The sequence below is a fragment of the Trachemys scripta genome, chromosome 3 (assembly GCF_013100865.1).
Source record: "Trachemys scripta elegans isolate TJP31775 chromosome 3, CAS_Tse_1.0, whole genome shotgun sequence".
In the NCBI taxonomy this organism is placed as follows: Eukaryota; Metazoa; Chordata; order Testudines; family Emydidae; genus Trachemys; species Trachemys scripta.
In genome coordinates, this window is record NC_048300.1 from 172,920,826 (window position 1) to 172,942,459 (window position 21,634).

Below are 21,634 nucleotides of genomic sequence, written 5' to 3' on the forward strand. Positions count from 1 at the left end.
GAAAACTATGATTAAAAAAAAAGCTATTTAAGAGTCCACAGGAGCTTAAGGCCCAGCAGCTGGTAGTGGCACTTGTGGCAATCCAATTCCATCTCAAAGCAATGTCCTGTCCAGAATCCCCCATTGTTCAGAATCCTACAGAGATTCACAATCAGAAATTGAAAATGCCCCTAATATGCACCTGCAGATTAAACCCTGCACAGGAAATGGAATTGTATTAAAATCCACCAAAAAAAACAAACAAACCCAAAACAAAAAACCAAACTCCCCCCACAACATTCACTGCCTGGTATTTATTGAAATTGATGAATATGTCCAAGACTATTTGGTGACTTTGCAATCAAAGGATGATTTGGGGCACAATTAAAATAATTCTATCAAAAAACTCAGTTGAAAAGCAGCAAGGCCTGCTTTAGCAGTTCTCAATTTTTTCATAGTGTGGAGCACATCCTAATAGAGATGGTATTGTAGATAATTTCCCTTCCATTTACAATTGCACTATCTCCCCTCCCAGTACCAACTGCGTAACAGCAATGTGGCAATTATAAAAATTGTTTTAAATGGAAAAAGTAATATTAAGAAAATGCTTGATGTATTCTAGCTGTTTTTAACATGATTTAGCAACAAGAAACAAGTAGGGTGGCCAGCACCATGTCAGCAGCCCCCTTTTCCACAGACTCGCAGTGGTCCATGGATCAGAGTTAGAGATCTACTGGTCTAGTCAATTGGGAGCTGACCTTTCATCCTCTTTATGCCACTGTTTTGTTTGGCCTTGAGCAAATCACTTATCCTCTCTGCTTGGGGTAACAACTCATACAGGATGTTGTGAGGATTAAGGGCCTAATCCTTTATTCTTGGCTCATCCAGAACTCCTATTTAACTTCAATGGGAGCTTTAGGTTTTTGGGGAATGCAGGACAAACAAGCAATATTACCAAACCTAAGCATTCAAAAATCATGAATCGGGCCCCCAAAACATGGTGTTAGAGGGCTTTCCCTTCACCCTCTCCCCTGGTTCTTGTCATGCAAACAGCAAGCAGCAAAAGACCAGAAGTCTGAAGTGCAAACAATGCAATGTTTATTGAGGTTAGTTTTTAAGCAAGCATATTTCAAAGCCCTTTACACCAGTCGAGCTTATCTCTATACGCTGATAGAGTCTGTTCCCCAGTGTTCCATTCCCAGCTCTGACACTGCAGAGCGTTTACCCTGTGTCCCCCTTCCCAGCTCCGATGCTGCAGAGCCTTGCCTGTGTCCCTGTTCCCTATTTCCGTTTCCCCACACACACCTTAGCAAGCATGATTCCAATTTCCCTTCCACTTCCTGTTTGACCTCAGTTTATATAGTAATATACTTAGCTATACCATAACCAATTATTTTACTGACATTTAACTAACCAATCCTAACATATTGTAACATAATTCTCTAACCAATTATATTTCACTACCCTAATTAACTTACATCTAGCAAAATTAATTATACAGCAGACAGAAACAATTAGAGAACCAGACAGATTAACAATAGAAAAGTGGGGGCCATAAAGATAAAACAATACAGAAATGAGGGTTTCATAACCACAACCATTGATAAGTGATTTCTTGCCAGACAGGATGCTATCAAACTATGTTTTCTTTGACCAACTTAAGATTTGTTTCTTTATCTGGTGGTGATGGGGATTACTTTAATTTGCCTTCTGGATTTTGAAACGTCAGGGTACACTCCGGTCATGTTTTCAAGATTTCTTCATAATCAGGAAGGCTAGTAGCTTTTTAAAAAATCCTCAGCCATAATTTTTTCTTATATAATCACTTACCTCCAGGCTCTGGGGTCAAGAAGAACACCTGTCATGAGTCTCAAGATAAAAATCACAAGAGTTAGCATCAGTGCATAAGGTTAATATATTACTAATAGTACTTTAGTGACCTTGGATGTGGACAGTTCTCTTTAAGCCATCATTCAACATGACTCCGCCACAAAATCTGGCAATCTAATCAGTTCAAATTTAAACAAATTTTGGCAACAGGCAGCTTTATGTGTCCATAGTGATTCATCCCCAGAGCACATCATGTCTGCTCCTCTCTGCAGTTGATAAAATAAAAGCAATCTTATTTACCTAATTGATTTTTGGAAAGGACAATCTGATTTTCTTCTAAACTTCTTGAAAAAGTGAACCAGGCTCTTTAACATCCACCTGGACAGCCAAATAGCACCAGAAGTGACCTCACTCTCTAAATCTGGGGCACCAAAGCAAGTTAAAATAAAGATCATAGAGCAGATTCACCTTGTTGACCTGATTAAAGTCTCAAGAGTAGGAAATGGGGACATATACTTGTTTTGAAATTTTGAAAATGTGTGTCTGGGAGAGAGTTGAGGTGACTGAAATAGCAGATGAGGTGGATTTATACTTAATGTTGTGATTATAACATAATATAAAGCTGTTGTTGCCAGGTTAATTAAAACTCACTGAGGTGAAGGTATGCCTACGCAATGGGGACTATGCCGGCCTAGCTGCATTGCTGTAGTGTAGATGCAGCCTACAATGTAGGAAGTTGTAGTGAGGTGGTGGGGGTCCCCGCTGCCCAGAGAGAGACGAGCCCCTCTGGACACCAGAGGGGGCAGAACCAGAAGCCCTGAGCCCGCCTCCCAGAGGGTCAGGCATGGGCACATAAAGGCCCAACCCCAGAGCTCACTGGGAGGGCAGCTGCCAGGGAGGCCAGACACCTCCAGCCCACCTCCTGGTTGGGAAACCCCAGTGACCTGCAGCAGACCTGTTGCCGGCCCAGAGGGCCCAAAGGAGGGCAACAGGGTTCGTTGCCCGGTGTGCGTCGCACCAATAGACACACTAGGGTGGAGAAGCAAACCAGATTTATTCAAGAGCTCTGAATAGGCACTAGGAGACCAGAATGTCTCAAATCAAGCGCAGCAAATACAAGCAAGTTTCCCATTTTATATTCCAAGCTGTTTGTGTACAAGCCTTTGTTCTGTTCCCTTTCCCAATAGCAGTTACAGCAGGCATTACATTGTGGCATGTTAGAAAAGTTCTCGTCCGCATGTTTATCTTTGGCCTTGCAAGCTCAACGTAATAGGCCTCTCCCTCTCCCTTCCCCCTCGTTATCACTACTGCTTCTGCTAGTGTGAGCGAAACTGCAGTTGTCTGCTAAAAAAAGCTGACCGTTACATATTCTGCTTCAGCATTTAGGCTGTTAGCATGGAGGCTGGTTAAAGTTCACAAGATGGAGTTACTGTGGCTCACTTAGACCCAGAGCAGGGGGGTTTCATCGGCACTTATGGCCTTCTACCCCCCCGAGTTACCTGGTAGCTATGCCTAGTGACGCCAACAATTCCCTCCTTTGAAAACACTCAACAAACCTTTGGCAGAGTTTTCTCATACTCAAAAGACAAAATGCGATTAAGCTCCATGCAATTGGGATCATCAATGAGAGGGTATAAAGGAACTTCTGGGGAATGGGAGGTACAAATCTTATGTCTGAGCACCTTACAGCAAGCGAGCAAAAGAAAAAGAACAAAACATATTACAACACCTGTGAGCAAGAGGCGAACAATGCCTACCCCTAGTCCCCCTAGACCAGGTAACCAACCCCAAAGGGAAACAAAAATAGTGGGTTCTCCTTCCTGGGCCTTCCACTGGTTCAAGGCCTGTTCGGCTGACAAGATGTGCTTGTTAATATCCTGTGAAAACTGTGGGACATAGGTATAACATTCTTCTCCAATAAGGACACAGACCCCGTCCCGTGAGGCTAACACATAATCTAGGGCCTGGCGGTTTTGCAGAGCCAGCAATCGAAGCTGGTACAACTCGGAGCTTATGCCTTTTTCTATGGACAGGGTATCATTGGCAAACTGGGTGATAAATTTAGAAAATCTCCTGTAGAGTTGGGTTAGCCGTCCCACCCCATAAGTAGGGAGGAATATCATCCCAAACCTGTCTCCTTCTCCGATGGGTTCAATGGTAGCTCTCAAGGACCAATAGTACCTAGAGTGACCTGAGGGAGCCTGGGTCAGAACACGGAGGGAAGGAGCGACATAGCCTTTATAGCAGCTACCATGCCAACCATGAGGAAGCCATTTGTAGGCACTACCACAGACCCAGAAAGCTTCACCATAACTAGCCTTTCCATTGTTACCTTGTAGGTCCCGTAGGGTGGCTTGTGGGGAAAGGACAAAGAATGCAGTGCCGGTTTGCCAACCGGTGGCATTTAGTACAGGAACAGTGAGACTTATACCAGGACCAATATAAAATCTACATGTACTAATGCCAGCAAACCAGGTATGATTACTTGTACTGGCTTGCAGAATACATATGAGACCAGTGAGTGGAGAGCGTAAACGAATAGGCTGGGGCTTAAGAGTGCTACTATAGTGGGAATTCCAAGAGCCATTGTGTAGGCCATAAGGAGCTTCCGCAGTACAGTTAGATCGCAAACTTAAATTGTCAAGAGGTGCTGCTGCTGGTAACCATCCACCTTTGACAAAAGTCTGACCAATTTTGAGGAACTACTCTCCAGGGCAATCCAGCCGAATGGTGGGGAGTCTGGGCACATATCCAACAGTAGGAGAGATTGAACTCACGGGCAAAGGCAATTTTCAGGGCCTCATAGGTATTGGTAGCCATATCTGCAGGGATGGCTCCCCATCCTGCATGCGATGTGGGTAAAACAGTAGGTAACAGAAGGATTGCTTCTGTGATAAAAAGGAATGTTGTGAGAGACCCTAAACCTGAACCCATATTGTAATTACAACAACCCAAATGCCCAGAAGATAAGAATTATTGACACCAAACAAATCAAAAACTAAAAGGACTAGGACCATAGGCTAGGTCAGCCTTCTGTGAATAGATAGAACCAATGCTCAGGGTTTTCGTGGGGAGTGCGCTGTGGCTGTTCAGAGAGATCACCAGGCATTCCCAGCTACCCTTACTGTCTTTTGAATAACAGCTTAAGTCCCAAATCGTTGCTGGCAGTCTTTTCTGCAGGCTGGACAGTCCACTGTTCAGGAGTGGGTACTGCCTTCAGTCGAGAGTGATGGATCCAGTTTTTGTGTCCTTCGACCTTTGCTGCCGTGTGGGAGACCAGCAGGACGGTGGGGTCAGCTTCCACTTCTCTTGGAGAGGCTCGTCCTTCCAGGTCCGAACGAGAACGGAGTCACCTGGCTGCAAGGAGTGGACAAGGGCATCCAGCAGAAGAGGCTGTGAATCTTTGGTGTATCTGTGAAGAGAAGAAAGAACAGCAGACAGAGAGCACACCAGACAGAGAGCACTGAAACAAGAAACCACACCCCATTTCCCACTCTCCTGCCAGAACCGGTGTACCATTCAGAGGCCATGCCTTCCAAACATAATTTCAAAGGGACTAAGCCCTAACCTGCCCTTGGGGAGAGCACGAATGCGGAGTAACACAAGGGGCAAAGCATCAGGCCACCTAAGAGAGGCCTCCTGACAGACCTTTGAGAGGTGTCGCTTGAGTGTCTGATTTGTGCGTTCCACTACTCCACTGGCTTGTGGTCGCCATGGAGTGTGGAACTTCCAGGGGATTTGCAAGGCACTTGATATCTTTTGAACAACTTGAGATGTGAAGTGTATTCTGTTACTAGATTCCATCCACTGGGGGAGTCCAAAGCGAGGAATGATCTCCTTGACAAACTTAAGAGCCACCATTTTGGCAGTGTTGTTACAACATGGGAAGGCTTCGGGCCATCCGCTGAATCGATCCACCAAGACGAGGAGGTACCTGTACCCTTGGGTCCGGAGAAACTCAGTAAAGTCTATTTGACACACCAATCCTGGGCCTGGGGTAGGTTCCAGGGTGGCTGGCAACACTGGCTGCCTCTCTCCCTGCCTTATGTGAAATCCCAGATACTGTACTTCTGAGAGAGCAATTTGAGCCTTGCTCCGAGCTACCCGGTATCCTCGGAGTCCAACAAAGTTCAGGAGGCTCACAGTGCCTTTGAGACACGGGATCAAACCCCCAGTAGCAATTAGCAAGTCATCTACATATTGCAGGAGGAGGACTCTGTCCAAATTATTCCACTCCTCCAAGTCTCTGGCCAGAGCCTGGCCGAACAGAGTGGGGGAATTTTTAAATCCCTGGGCCAATACTGTCCAGCAAAGCTGCTTTTTAACCCTTCTGTTGTCCTCCCACTCCAAGGAGAATATCTCCTGAGATTGGGTGTTGATTGGAATCTTGAAAAAAGTGTCTTTTAAATCTAGGACCGAGAAATGGGTATACTGCCCCCCATAGAGGCCAACAGTGTATACGGATTTGGAACAAGGGGATGCAGAGTCTTAACCTGCTCATTGACTGCCCTGAGGTCCTGTACCAGCCGATACGCGCCATTGGGCTTTTGTACGGGCAGAATGGGGGTGTTCCAAGCTGACTGGCATTCTCGTAGTACACTGTACTCTAGGAACCGATCTATACTCTCTTGCAGTCCCTCTCTGGCTTCCTTCTTAATTGGATACTGTTTGATTCGCACTGGGCTTTTTCCTGGGAGAAGCTGAATATGAACAGGGGTTTGATGGGTTGCCTTCCCTGCGACCCAATGCCCAGACAAGGGGATACACCTGGTCCTCCCAGTGGTCCTACTCTGGGGATTGCATGGCTGAGGGTTCAACTGCAAGGGTCATTATCCAAGCATTCTCAGGGGGTAAGGTGAGAGTTATATCATCTTGGGTGAAATGCAGGGTGGCACCTCAGCGACAAAGCAGGTCCTGTCCTAGTAGGGGTGTTGGACAATCAGGGAGGTAAACCAGCTTGTGAGATACAGTTTTGTTTCCCAAAGCACATTCCGCTGGGGCATACAGTGGGCACTTACTTCCTTTCCCTGTGGCACCCACCACTGTGAGGAAGTCTGCCACTGGCAGCTGAAGGGGTTGATTTACAGCAGTCCGTGCTGCTCCAGAGTCTACTAAAAAGTCTATTTCTGAATTTCCCACCATCATTTTTACTTGGGGTTCCAGGGGCAGGATGGTCCGTCTCCCCTGACACCCCTAGTCTTGATCCTCCGCTGCCATCATAGGGGTACCTTCCCTTCCAGGGCACTCATTTTTCCAATGTCCCTCCTTTCGGCATATGGCACACTGGTTGTGACCCAGGCGCCTTTCCTGGGAACCGGGGCGCCTATGTCCACGACCTCTCATTCCCCGGCCCCTTTCACCTTTCTTCCTCTGCCGCCGGCCTGCACTGCTGCTACCATCATTTTCACTTGTCTTTTTTCCTTCTCTCCCTCTCTAAGGGTATAAGCCCTATTTGCAGTTTCCAAAATCTGAGCCATAGACATTCCCATTAAATCCTCCTTTTTCTGCAGTTTCCTTTTAATATCAGGGGCCGCACGGCTGGTAAAGATACCCTTTATAATTGCCTCAGTTGCCTGATGGTCTGGGTCTGCACAAGTACTCTGCCGGATGGTGTCCCGAATGCGCTGTAGGAAAGCCACCGGACTCTCTTTTGATTCCTGGATTAGCTCATAAGACTTTGCCCAATTGTTATGTTACACAGCTGAGTGCCAGAGGCCATACATAAGCAGTTCCTTATAGGAGTTAAGCATCCTCAAATCCCCCTCCTCATTTGGATTCCACCGGGGGTCCGCTATGGGGACAGCGACCTCAAGCAGGGGCTCGCCTTCTGTATCCTCATTATGCCTTCTCTGTGCCTCCTCCTTAGCCTTAGCTATAACCTGATTCCGCTCCACCTCAGACAACAAGGTTCTCATAAGTATATTGCAATCATTCCAGTCAGGCTTATGGCTTGCTAGACACCCTTCGGAGATTGAAATAAACTTGCTTGGATTCATGGAGAATTCCCCTGCTTCTGCCTTAAAGGCAGCTAGGTGCACTGGGTTAAAAGGAACATGAGAATAAACTGGCACAATCTGGACGGGCTACCACATTCTCAGTAATCAACGGATACAATCCCACCGAGGGGGTACTCTCTGGGGCCTGTGGGGGTGTTGGAGCCAAAGGGGATACCGATTCTGCCATTACAACTGTGGGAGGATTCTGGGGATTAGCAGCAGGTACTACTGAGTTTGCCGGAGTCAAATGGCACTTGTGCAAAATATCAGGCCTATTTCTTAACATCATAAACGTATACGCATAGAGGTGTTCATTCAATTTACCAGTTCGCTGACAAAACAAAAGTAACTGAAGGATTGTGTTGTAATTAACTGATCCTTCCGGTGGCCACCTTTCCTGGCACTCTAGCTGATATTGAGGCCAGTCAACTGTACAGAACCTTTTAAATTTACTTCTAAGCATCGAATCTGACCCAAACACATCCCAATTTGCTAGAATGCATTCTAAGGACGTATACTGTGCCCCGCCGGCTGTACTCTGTCCTTGCCCCATACTCTAGGGAGACTGGATTGTTCCTACCTTATCCAAGGGTCCAGTTCCTCACTGTTGCCCACAACTGCTTCTCCATTGTCCGAGCACGTTGCACCGTTGTGCCCTCCAGGGTCGATCACACCACGTCTCTGCCCAGGCCCCCGATGAAGTCACCGGTGCACGCTGGGTGTCAGTCGTCGCCGTAATCCGTCGGCCGCCAGGAGGGATCCGGGCAAGGCTAAATTTCAGCCTCGAGCCCCACGTTGGGCGCCAAAACTGTTGCCGGCCCAGAGGGCCCGAGGGGAGGCAACAGAGTTCGTTGCCCGGTGTGCGTCGCAACAATAGACACACCAGGGTGGAGAAGCAAACCAGATTTACTCAAGAGCTCTGAATAGGCACTAGGAGACCAGCATGTCTCAAATCAAGTGCAGCAAAAACAAGCAAGTTTCCCATTTTATATTCCAAGCTGTTTGTGTACAAGCCTTTGTTCTGTTCCCCCTTACCCCTCCCTTCCCAACAGCAGTTACAGCAGACATTACATTGTTGCATGTTAGAAAAGTTCTCGTCCGCATGTTTATCTTTGACCTTGCAAGCTCTACATAATAGGCCTTTCCCTCCCCATTCCCCCTCATTATCACTACTGCTTCTGCTAGTGTGAGCGAAACTGCAGCTGTCTGCTAAAAAAAGCTGACCGTTACATATTCTGCTTCAGCATTTAGGCTGTTAGCATGGAGGCTGGTTAAAGTTCACAAGATGGAGTTACTGTGGCTCACTTAGACCCAGAGCAGGGGGGTTTCATCGGCACTTATGGCCTTCCACCCCCCCGAGTTACCTGGTAGCTATGCCTAGTGACGCCAACAGACCCAAGGGCTGGCCGGGCTGCCTGAGCCCAGCTACCTGGAGGAGTTGCTGAGCCTGCCCCAGGCCCAGCTATCCCAAGGAACCCATGGTGCTGGACCCCCCGAAGACACCACCCTGATCCAGGTACCTCAAAAGGGGGAGTTCGGAAGTAGCCTGGGGGCAGCCGAGCCTAGTCTGGCTGCGCCACTGCCAGAGCCCATGTCCGTGTGTTGTGGCCAGGATCCCCACTGACACCAGCGGGTCCTCTGCTGCTGCCAGGGCCCTGGGCTGGGACGCAGTGGGTGGGAGGGCCTGCGTCCCCCCCGCCACCCAACTCATGGATGGCAGTCTCTCCCTCTCCCAGGCCTTCAGACCTAGGGCCTGGGCTCATTGTGTATCTACTGTTATTGCTCAGCCGCTGCCTGAGGGCCTGAGCACCTGACTCACCATTGGCCTGCCCTGACCTAGGGCCTGGGCTTATGACTAACTATGTTTATTTTTGCCCTCACAAAGGCCGTGAAGGAAGACTCCTGCGGCCGGACTAATTCCCTGATAGGCCTCCTCGTGAACTTAGTGAGGCAGGGGGTTGGGGGGGACGGTCCCTGCCGCCCCAGAGAGAGATGAGCCCCGGCTAACCTCTCTACAGAAGGGTTTTTTCCATTAGTGTAGAAACAACACTTCCCTGTATGACAGTAGGTAGGACCATATCTATATTACGGGAACGACAGAGGCATAACTACAAAAAGAACAGGAGTACTTGTGGCACCTTAGAGACTAACAAATTTATTAGAGCATAAGCTTTCGTGGACTACAGCCCACTTCTTCGGAGGCATAACTAGGTGCCATAGCTATGCCATTGTTTCCCCATAGTGTAGATGCAGATTACAGTGGTAGAAGAGCTTTTTCCATCTCTGTAGGAACTCCAGCTCCCCAAGCGACAATAGCTAGGTTGATGGAAGCATTTTTCTGTCAACCTTGCTGCATCTACACTGGGGGTTAGGTTGGCATAGCTATGTTGGTCAGGAGCATAGGTGCTGGAACTAAGGGTGCTGGGGGTGTTTATACAATTTTTAAAGTTTGGTTCAATGACTCTGAGCAATCCCACTCTAAAAATTATTCTAGCACCCCTGGTCAAGAGGGTGGGTTTTTCACACCTCTGAGCAACATAGCTATATTGACCTAAGCTTTAAGTGTAGACCAGGCCTGAGCGTCTGCTTTCTCCCTTTGACTGCACAAGCAGTTTGCTGGATAGAACAAGTTTTTCCAGTATTTCTGCGGTAATCTGTGTCCCTCCCTATCCATAATAAAACTACTCTTTGCATGTGAATGGTGTTCAGCAGTACTGTGTATATTAGAACAGAACTCTCAATAGTTATAGAAATAGTCTATAGATTTATAGAATCAAAAATTCCAAAGCGTTGTGAGTAATGTTCCAGGAAGAGCAATGAAATCACTAAGCCAATAAGGGTGAAGCTTAAAAAAATGGTATTGTTAAGAAATCTGTGTTTAATATATTTCAGGCATGCTGGACAATATTACATTTTGAGTTGCATGGAACTTATTCTGTGCACCAGAATTTTATTTTAAATGCACCACCAATTGCATTTTTGAGGGCATTAGATTAGATATGCCAAACATTGTGCAAATCCTTTTGTGCTTCACTAAGTATCAGAGTCCTGATCCTGCAAAAGAGGGCAAAGAACAGATATGTCTAAGTAACTTCCTGCAGAAGTTATCAACCCTCCCCTCTAATAGTATTGCTAAGTAAGAAAGTATGAGTGTGGCATTGGCATTAATTGACTTAAAAGCACGAGATGACTAAGCTATTATTCCACAAACCAAGCCTGCTTCCCTGCAACCATTCACATTTGCTGGATTCTGGGGGAAAATACAGTTTTGTTCTGGTTCTGGTGTGTGCAGTGGAGGACTCTGAGAAGGGGAACAAAGCTTGAGTGGTGTATTCTTTCTCACATTCACTGTGTAGCATAAACCCAGACTCCAGTTAATAGTCTTGGTTACTCTAATTTAGAACAAGATCTCTGGAATCTCTGTAACCAAATAATATTAGACAACTTCCCATGGTGGGTCAACCACAAACACGATTTATTACCCGTGCACCCCCTTATGGCCAGAGTGCCTCTGCGGTGCCCAGCTAACGATTCCTACCCTTTTTAGGGTGCTCTCATTACATTCACACCAAACAAACAGTCTCACAGACCCTTCTGACCAGGCTTTTATTCTTTTTTCATTTTCCCAATGTAGCAAACCAAATCTGAAAACGACAACTCGGTGATTAACCCTGCTGCTCTTGAGCTCTCGCCTCAGGAGTCTCTCGTCCATAGCTTACTGCCAGGCATCTACCTTCACTGCAGCTCTCTGCGTAGAGAGTACACTTAGAAAGTTTGCAGACTATACCAAGCTGGGATAATAACAGAGGTCTATAACTGTCTATAACAGAGCCAGGACTAACACCAAGCCTTCCAAATAGGAGAGATACTCATGGAGCATGATTTCCATTGGATTTAATACATGTAGGCCTTGTCTTGGTGGACAAAAAGAGAGTGTTCTTCCTTGATGTTTGCTCAGTGAGTTACTTTAACATAATTGAAGAGCCCCATCAAGATGCAGACTAACATGCCTGCAGCCATGTTAGCTGGCTGTGTTTTAACCTAGTGCGGAGTACGGTGAAGCAGGGGAACTACCCACCAGCACAGAAGGGGTTAAGGAGAACCTTTGGGCCCAGCTATCCATGCCCCATTATACCAGTCAGTGTCAGGCCTGGAGGGGGGGTTAGGGCTGACTGGTGAAGAGTCAGGAGCTAGCTGTCTCCCTGCCTGAAGGGACTGAGCCCTGGCCTGCTAGCCAGGGCAGCTATTTAGAAGCAAGTGCTGGTTCCCTAGCCAAGAAAAGACTGTGAAAAAACTCCTGGCACCAGAGATAACTGACTGAGTGCTCCCCAGAGACATTGTGGGGCTTGCCCTCACCAGCTTGTGGCTGGCCTGCCCGAAGGAACCTGGAACCCCAGCAAGGTGCTGCCCTGGACACAAGAGGGAACCCTACACAGGAAGCAAGTCACCTGATAGATTGAACTAGAGGAGCCATGCCCCAAGATGAATGGACTGGTAGGAAATAGCCCAGGGCAATGGATTCTGAATCCCCTTTGGGAGGGACACCAACCCCCCTGCTCAGGAGTTGACATACACAGGGTCCTGGGCTGGGACCTGGTGGAAAGGGAGGGCCCCACCCCTCTTCAGTCTTAAAGGCAGAGGCCACTCAGCCAGCAGTGGGCTGAGAGCCATGCAGTCTAACCATTAGGCTGCCTGGCCACCCAAGCCCTATTTCAGAGAGTCTTGGCTAAACACAGTGAGTTAATATGGCTTCAAATGTGTTAGCCTGCGTCTTGACAGGGATTTTCTATCCTGTTAAGCTAATATAACTAAAAACACAGCCTTTTTGCCCATCAAGACAGGACTATATACAAGTTTGATAGGTTGAGTTATGACCATACAGTATTTGGCTAGAATGTAAATGACCATGTAGCACTGTATCACTCACACAGGGAGCTCAATGAATGAAGAGACATGCCAAACTTAGCAGTAGGATTGTATAGAGTATAAAAAGAACTCGATATATGATATGTATAGATACACTAACTTTTTACGTTTCCTTTTTTCCCCATATATGGCAGAATCAAAGCACTACAGAGCTTCTCTCTTTGCAAAGGCTCCTGGACATGTACTGCATCTGTCACCATGACGGGAGTCCAAGCAACCACGAAGTAATAAGGATTTACCAGCAGGTGCAGAGGACTTCAAAAAGTTAGTTTAAAATTATTTCTGTGTTGAATGCCCCCTGCAACCTAGTTTGAAGGAAGTTAGACCAGAAATCAGGGCTTTCTCTCTGTTTATATTACTGCTTTGGCAGTTCACCTTTATGCATGAAATATTGAAAGATCATGGATTCCAGGATCTCTTTGAATAAATATATATATGTGCATTCAAGTAAATTTTAATTACGTTAGACAGCAGAAATGTTACCAAGTCATAATATATGCAGGGCCTATTCAGTGCCTTTTCTCTCAAGCAGCTATTTCAGCAGTAGGGTCTGCTTCAAAACATCTATAAATAACATATATTCTCATTCATTAGGACAGAGTTTTCTAGAGCTACTACTGCTAGAACACATTAAGTTTAGAATACATCCATTGGGAGGGGCTTGGGATCTAGAATGCTCTGTACACTCCAGAGAGTCTCAGGAGAAATACTATCAGGGGTTCCTACTGATGACATCTTAAGGATAAGGGGAGGACTTACATCCTTCCTATCAGTCTTTAAATTCCCTGTTCCTTTAAGATAGCAACAGAAAGGGCCCAGCAGCTACTCTCTCAGTAGGTCCCACCCTCCTGAGCTGCTTGCAGTAACTGATTTGACTCTCTTAGGCAATGATAACAATCAAATAAAAGCACCAGCTCCTTGTGCATCGACATCCCTCTCGGCATTCAAATCTCTCCTTTGAAACATACTTGTATGCCAAGTTTCTCCCCTGCCTTCTGCCCCAAAGATATCTGGACTTTGAGCTGCAGTATGATGTGTATAAACTGCATTGGTTGATTGAGATTGCTAGGGCTTGTTCAGGCAATGCTACCACAGCTGCAGCTGCAGGAGGCCCTGAGTCAGCCAGGACTCGCCCCAGAAGGGACAGATTGAAATACTGAAAGTGTGATGCTTATTGCTCCAGTGCCATATGGTGCAGAGCACAAGCAGCTTCATGCTGAGTCACAATTCTATGGTGATAAATAAAATGAACCCCTTGGGGAATCTGACATCTTCCCTCTATTGATTCCGCTCTCATCCTGTTTTATAGGACACCTCTTCACTACTCCCCTCACAGGCGCCGGCTTCCTCCTTGTCCCAGGGCTGCTCAACCCTCACTCTGCACCAGGCCCCACCCCTACTCCACCTCTTCCCGCCCCCGCTCCACCCCAGGCCCTAACCCCACTCCACCCTTTCCCCCAAGCCCTGCCCCTGCTCCGCCCCACCCCATCTCCTCCTGACCAGTTCTGCCCTCTCCCCAAGCACCCCCCGACACTGCGCCCCCCTCTCTTCCCAGTGCCTCCTGCACAGTGCAGAACAACTACTTAATAAATAATCATTTCCTTTTCACTGGAATTTTCAATTGCACAATGTGTCTATTTCAATGCATGTTTACTATTGTTTTCCCTAAAACTCCTACCTCACCGTCAGGGTGAAGAAATTCAATGCAAAAAACTATGGTAATGCAATGTGGTGATTGAGAATTTAAACTCCTAAGTCAGGAAAATCAAACCAGCTGTACTTATATTGTAGCTCAGCTGTGTTGCACATAGTTGGCCCAATCCTGCATAAAGTAGAAGTCAGAGGATTTCCTGTGTTGTTTATCTTGCATTATATATGTTTCATATAAAATCAAAACACTCATTTTTATAACATAATTTTTCTGACATTACACTACATTCAGGTGTGACAGATATGGCAATTTCCTGCAATATTTTTGGATTTGTGTGTAATTCCATGAGGGAGTAACCACAGCTGCGCCAAGAATTAAGAACGGTCGGGGTGATTAAGCAAATTCCCTAAGATTGTAACATCTCAAGAGTGGCACCACCACCAACTCATATTTACCGGTTCAAACTGGATTTTTCAGCATCTAAGAGACCAAGAAAGAACTTGGATAAATAACCTGAGTTTAAACTGACTCAAAAGGGCCTTCTTTCTAATCCAGAAAGGTTAGGACCTTCCATCCCAGGGTAACCCCAGTTCTCCCTTGGAAGGGTTGGAAGGATTTTGGCCAACTGAAGCCCCACAAAACTGATGGGTGATCTCTGGTAAGCAGGGCTGGCTCCAGCATTTCTGCCACCCCAAGCAAAAAAAAAGCCGCAATCGGCGGCGGCAGTTCAGCAGCAGGTCCTTCGCTCCTAGAGGGAGTGAGGGACCTGCCGCCCACGAATTGCCGTAGGTGCCACCCCTCTCCCTTGGCCGCCCCAAGCACCTGCTTGTTAAGCTGGTGCCCGGAGCCAGCCCTGCTGGTAAGCTTTGAGCATGTGTACAGGAACGTTGATTGTATGTGTGTGTGTGTGTGTATATATATATATATTCTTTGTAATACTTTGATTTTAAGAATAAATGTGTTTGCTTATAAGGGCTGTGTGGTAACCTGTCACTGCTGGCAATTACAGCTGTTCATAGCCTTTGAAAGAAAGCAAAGTGCAGACACTGACCTGTTTATGCCACCTGGCTTTCTGGGGATATTACCATGGACGCAGGAAAACCCCAGTCAGGAGAGAGAGAAAGGCAGGTCTCTGCCCAAAAAAGGTGATAGCTGAGGAGCCAGGAGTCTAGAGTGGGTGCTCTTGGGGAATTCCAGAGGGGAAATACAGGGCACTGTGATGTATGATAGTGTGAATCGCCATAGTGCCAGCAGAGTATAAGCAAGTACTATAGAAGGGAAAAGCACAGAGAAGTCTCATCATAGTTTTTTTGGGAAAGGAATAGTTAAAAGAGACAGAGAAAAATGAATTATGAACAGCCGAAGAAAGGTCAGCTGCTTGAGCTATGCAAAAAAAAAAAAAAAAGGCAGCTCAACACTGGAGAACAGAACAGAGTGCAACTAGTACAGTGGTTCTCAGTCCGCAGCCTGCTTGCGGCCCAATCAGCACACTGTTGCAGCCCATATGACATCCTCAGGGCCAGACAGTTAGTATATATATTGTGAGGATGTGGCCCACATAACAAATAAAGAGCTGCATATGCAGCCCACAACGGTAAATAGATTGAGAACTACTGAGCTAGTAGATCTGCTGTACAGAAAAGGAATGATGGTCCTTGTTCGCAGGGAGCATCCAGACTACTGGCAGAGGGTCCATCAAGCTGGGAAAATCTTGGAACTGACTCCTCGGAGGGAGCTTGGAGAGAAGCTGATAGAGGCAGCAACCATATTCCATTGGGATCAAAGGCACCACTGCAACAGGAATTGTGGACAGATGGGAAGGTAGAGCTAGAGAGGCTCTGACTGGAGAGAGACAGTGTGAGTAGAAACCCACCTGCTTGCAGACGGGGAGCAACAGAGAGTGAATCGGTAGAGGCAGCATCAGTACAAGAGAGAAGACAAGTGGGATCAGAGGACAAAGATCAGGCCCAAGCAGAAACCCACATCCAGTGGGGAGGGAAACCACTTCCAACAAGTCCTGAGATGGGTGGGAAATAGCAGTGTTCCATATGTGGCCAGCAGGGTCACTTTGCCCAGGATTTCCCACTCTGCCCACTGAGACTCAGTGCAGTGCTGGAAAGGCCAGCTACACCCCAACCTCACAGTTAATTGTGTGACTAAATGTCTGGCGACAGGGAGTCACACATCCAGTCTGCCGATGACACATAATGTTCATGCTGAGCCATTCACACCCCAAACCACCACCACATGTCATGCTGCACCCTCCTGGGTGCAGATCCATTGGATCGCCAGTGGGAGTGAAAGGTGGTAGTCAGTGGGGAGACATTCATTAGATGGAGAGACACTGGGACTGCTAAAACTAAGTTAAGCCCCATGTCATGAAACCCCATCAAATGTCCCCAGGGTGTGAAATCTCAGTTAAAGTTCCTGGTGGAAAAGCCTTTTCTCTACCTACAACAAAGATTTCTATGCAGACCCAGATTGGTCAGGGGTGCTTGTAGGTATAATGTCAGATGCTCCATATTCTTTGCTTTTGGGGAATGATATCATGACTTTGAAAGCAGAATGGATAAATCAGACCTCAGTTAGCTTCAGACCTGTGAGAGACTGTTGTAGCCAAAATGCAAATAGTATAGGTGACAGGGTCGAGGGGGTGTGGACCCCCCCCATGCCATTATACAAGAGGAATCAAGTTACTTTCCCAAAGTATGGGCAGGTCTACACTAATTTGAACTAAGGTACGCAACTTCAGCTACATGAATAATGTAGCTGAAGTTCGAAGTACCTTAGTTCGAACTTACCTCGGTCCAGACGCGGCAGGCAGGCTCCCCCGTCGACTTCGCGTACGCCTCTCGCCGAGCTGGAGTACCGCAGTCGACGGCAAGCACTTCCGGGTTCGACTTATCTCGTCCAGACAAGACGCGATAAGTCGAACCCAGAAGTTCGATTTGCTTGCCGCCGAACTACCAGGTAAGTGTAGACCTACCCTGTGCAAACAAATACCTGGGGGGGGATAAATGTTTTTGCTTAGAAAGAGCTGCGTGGTAACTCATAACTTCTGGAAATCACAGTCATGGCCTTCAAAGAGAAAGCAAAGTGCAGATGCTGACCTGTTTAGGTAGTCTGGCTTCCTGGGGATATTAGGGATATCAGGGATATTAGGCAGGGAACTATGCAGCCTGGAAAAACCCTGTTCAGGAGGGAGAGAGAGAGACAGGTCTCCACCCAAGAGAGATGATGGCTGAGGAGCCAGAAGCCTAAAGTGGGTGCCCTTGAAGGACCACCTGTATATCCCAGTTGCCTTGAACTGTGATATACAGGTTTGGGGCCTGCAAAAGTGACTGTAAGCCACCTTTGCAGGCCTCCCTCAAGTTACCCAGTGCTCCAATCAGTTGATTCTAAGGTGCCTTCCCTTATGTAGTCATTTATGTCTATGCAAAATACATGTAAAACTCTGCCATCACTGCATGTGAGTGGAGAATTTTGATTTGTGTAAGGGGACTCTTGTCCCATTACTAAAACTCAGTGGGGGTGTTTTGGTTGGCTAGCTCCCAGTACCAAAAGGAAGGGGAAGAGTCGATGGCAAATCAGGAGCCTGAGACTGACAGTCCCCAGGAACAATGGGGAGAGGCCAATGCTCCAGGTCAGCCTGATTGACAGGCTGGGCAGGCTAATTAGGGAGTCAGCAGGCCGGGGGGGGGGGGTCCCGTCCTCCGTGTGAACTGGAATTGCCTGGGTCAGACAGAGTGGGGCTGAGCTAAGGAGAGAGCAGGGCAGACATGTCAAACCCATGGAAAAACGCAGAAATTGGGCTTGTTTTTGGCTTAATTGGCTTGTGAGTTGCTTGTTGGCTAGTTTTTGGTTTGTAGCTTGTTGCTTCTTTTTTTTGATCGTCTTCCAGCAAGCAGGGGTAAGGAGGGGCAAGTAGGGGCAAGGGGGGGAGAGAGTCAGGGATGCACAGCGGGCCCACCATAGTCCCAGACTGCACGCTGGGGGGCTCTAGTCACATAGAGTATTGGGGTTCTTAGGGACTGGCTTGTTTTGGCCTTGTTTTGAAATGGGATTAGATTGATTTTTGGCTTATTGTGAAAGTCGGGATGCTTATTTACCACGTGAAAGTTGGCAACTGTGGAGCAGGGACCCAAGCTATGCTGGGAGCTGAATCACAGAAGCAGCCCGGAGAGCAGATCTGCGCTGGGAGGAGAGCTGTAGCAACCAGAGACAGAGGGGCCAGAGAAGCAGCCCAGGGAGCTGGAGGCAGAGCAGCATCAGCAGTGCTGAGGCAGAGTAGAGCTGGAGGCAGAGTGGTGGAGCTGGAGCTGAGGCAGAGTGGAGCTGGTGCTGGGGCTGGAGCAGTCCAGAGCCGGGTGCGGTGAGCAGCTGGGGAGAGTGAGGGGGACCCTGGGCAGCGGGCCCAGAGCAGGGAGATGCCCCCAGCCAAGAGGCCTTGCTGGCCAGACTTGGAGGGGGATCGTAACCCCAATGGGGCAAGGGCAACACTAGGAAGAAGGGTCCTTCCACCTAAAGCCTGAGGGTGTGTGGCCACCGCCAGAGCAAGTGTTCAACCCGCAGCATCCCTGCAGCACTGCCAGGGCCGGAGAAGAAGGCCTGAGACTTGTGAGGAACAGACTGAACTTCCCTTACATTCCAGAGACTGCTAGTTGTGATGTCCCCATGCCTAGGGTTACCAGATTTTAAGTGTCCAAAAAGAGGACACGCCACGGGCCCCGCCCCAACTCAGCCCCTTCCCCNCAGCTGGGACCGGCAGGCCCAGTTCCTAGGGTTACCATATTTAGTGCCTCCGAAAGGAGGACACTTTAAAGGGGCCCCGCCCCCGCCCCGCCCCCTCCCCTGCTTCCCGCGAACATTTGATTCGCGGGAAGCCTGAAGCAGCAGGCAAGCTGAGGCGGGGGGCACGGCCCGGTCCGGCCCCCCCCGGCCGAGCGGCTCCCTTCGGCGGCCGGCCAGCCAGCCCAGGCCAAGAGGCTCTGGCCCCGGCGTCTCCCGCCCGGCTTGGCCGACCCCGGCCCTGCACCGCCAGCTCCAGCCCCCGGCCCTGGGCCGAGCACCGCCCGGCTCCGCACCGCCGGCCCCAGGCCCCGCACCGCCGGCTCCGCACCACCGGCCCCGGCCCCCGGCCGAGCACTGCCAGGCCCGGCCCCCGACCGAGCACCCCCTGCCCAGCCCCCGGCTCCGCACCAACAGCCGAGCACCGCCGGCCCCCAGCCCTGGCCCGGCCCCAGCGGCTCCAGCCCCCGGCCGAGCACCGCCGGTCCCTCCCTATTTTCCCAGACATGTCCGGCTTTTTGGAATTTCCCCCCAGACAGGGATTTGAGGCCCAAAAAGCCGGACATGTCCAGGGAAATCCGGACGTATGGTAACCCTATCCATGCCACAAAGCGGGGTTATGTGTTTTCCTTTAACTTTTCTCATTTTTTCCTTACAATGTATTAAACAGCAATCAATTAAAAAAAATTGCTTTCAATTGTATGTAATGATCAGTGGGTCAGGGAAGCATCCAGTGCAGAGAGAGCACCCCATAGTGGGGACACCTTAACCTCTACCCTAAGTGACCATAACAGGGTTGGGGGTCGAGTCCCCCAGGAATCCTGGGTCCAGCCTTGTTGGGGTTACGAGGACTCTGCCACACAGGAGAGTGGAAGGGGAACCCTCAAGGTCAGGCAGGCCTCTGGGTAAAGGAAGTGGGAGCGAGGACTCAGATCTTTTTGCTAGCCTATATCACCGGATAATGCAGGGGTAGGCAACCTATGGCACGCATGCAGAAGGCAGCACACAAGCTGATTTTCAGTGGCTCTCACACTGCCCGGGTCCTGGCCACTGGTCCGGGGGGGCTCTGCATTTTAATTTAATTTTAAATGAAGCTTCTTAAACATTTTAAAAACCTTATTTACTTTACATACAACAATAGTTTAGTTATATATTATAGACTTATAGAAAGAGACCTTCTAAAAACGTTAAAATGTATTACTGGCACGCGAAACCTTAAATTAGAGTGAATAAATGAAGACTCAGCACACCACTTCTGAAAGGTTGCAGACCCTTGGGGTAGTATATAAGCCAGGAAAGTTCCCCACAGTAGCGGGACAATTCCCACGTTTACATTTGGTAGTGCTCTATATCTGCTTTCGGAGATAAATATATTTATGAATGAGGTCTTTCAATGCCCTTGTGTAGTTGATAATTATCCCCATTGTACTGATGGAGAAACTAAAGCACAGAGAGGAGAAATATCTTAAGCAAAGATACTTGGTCAGACAGTAGCAGAACTGAGGCTCTAATTTAGGTGAGGGCATTTGAATAGTACTGCAAAGAAAAAATAAATTATAATAACCAGGAACAGAACTCACATCTGTGGATTCCCACTGCTGTGCTCTAACCATTAGATCACACTTTGCCAGAGTGTGGTTCTTCAGAAGGGATGAATCAACATGGTCCATACATCAGAAGGGAAGACTGAAAGATTATAAGCAAATAATTCATATAGGCTTTCATAGAAAACTTAAGATAAGGACAGTGGAAGGTTAAGCATCAGGAAGAGGTCATTGTATGTAAATGAAAGTGGAGAGCACTGAGTTAAGTCAGCTGACTATTTATCTCTTATTAAACTTCACTTGACTATCTGTCTGAGGGATACATAAATGCTAATGTGACCCTGTGGAGAAAGTATTCTTGAAAGCATAATAAATTTTAATAGTAGATAGATATCCTAGAAATAAATACTCAGGGCAATGCTAAAATGGCACTTACGACAATACCACTTAGACATTAGAGACATTACAATAATTGGTTTCATGTAAAACAGATAGCTAAAGACATTGGATTAGTTCCCAGGAGCATGCTAGAATACATATCAGAGATGAGTTCTTTAATTGAATGCATCTTGGAATAGGTATAACAGCCTATAATATATATAGTATGTCAGAAACCTTAACAATGATGGCTACATTTCATTTTGCACACCATCCTGTCCCTTCTAAGTATCTTAAAGGTACAGTAGCTAATCTATTTGTTTAAATTATGCTTTTATACTCTTTTATACTCTGTGAGGCAGGAATCCCATGAGTTTTCCTGCAAAAAACCTAGCACAGTACTGGAGCAATATAAATAATAAATATATTATGCATTTATAAAGAATTTATAAATGTGATGCATATTTAACATATGTGCACTTTAAAATTTCTTTATATTGTGAGGGAATAACATTTTCTCTGTTTCCTGTGGAATATATTTC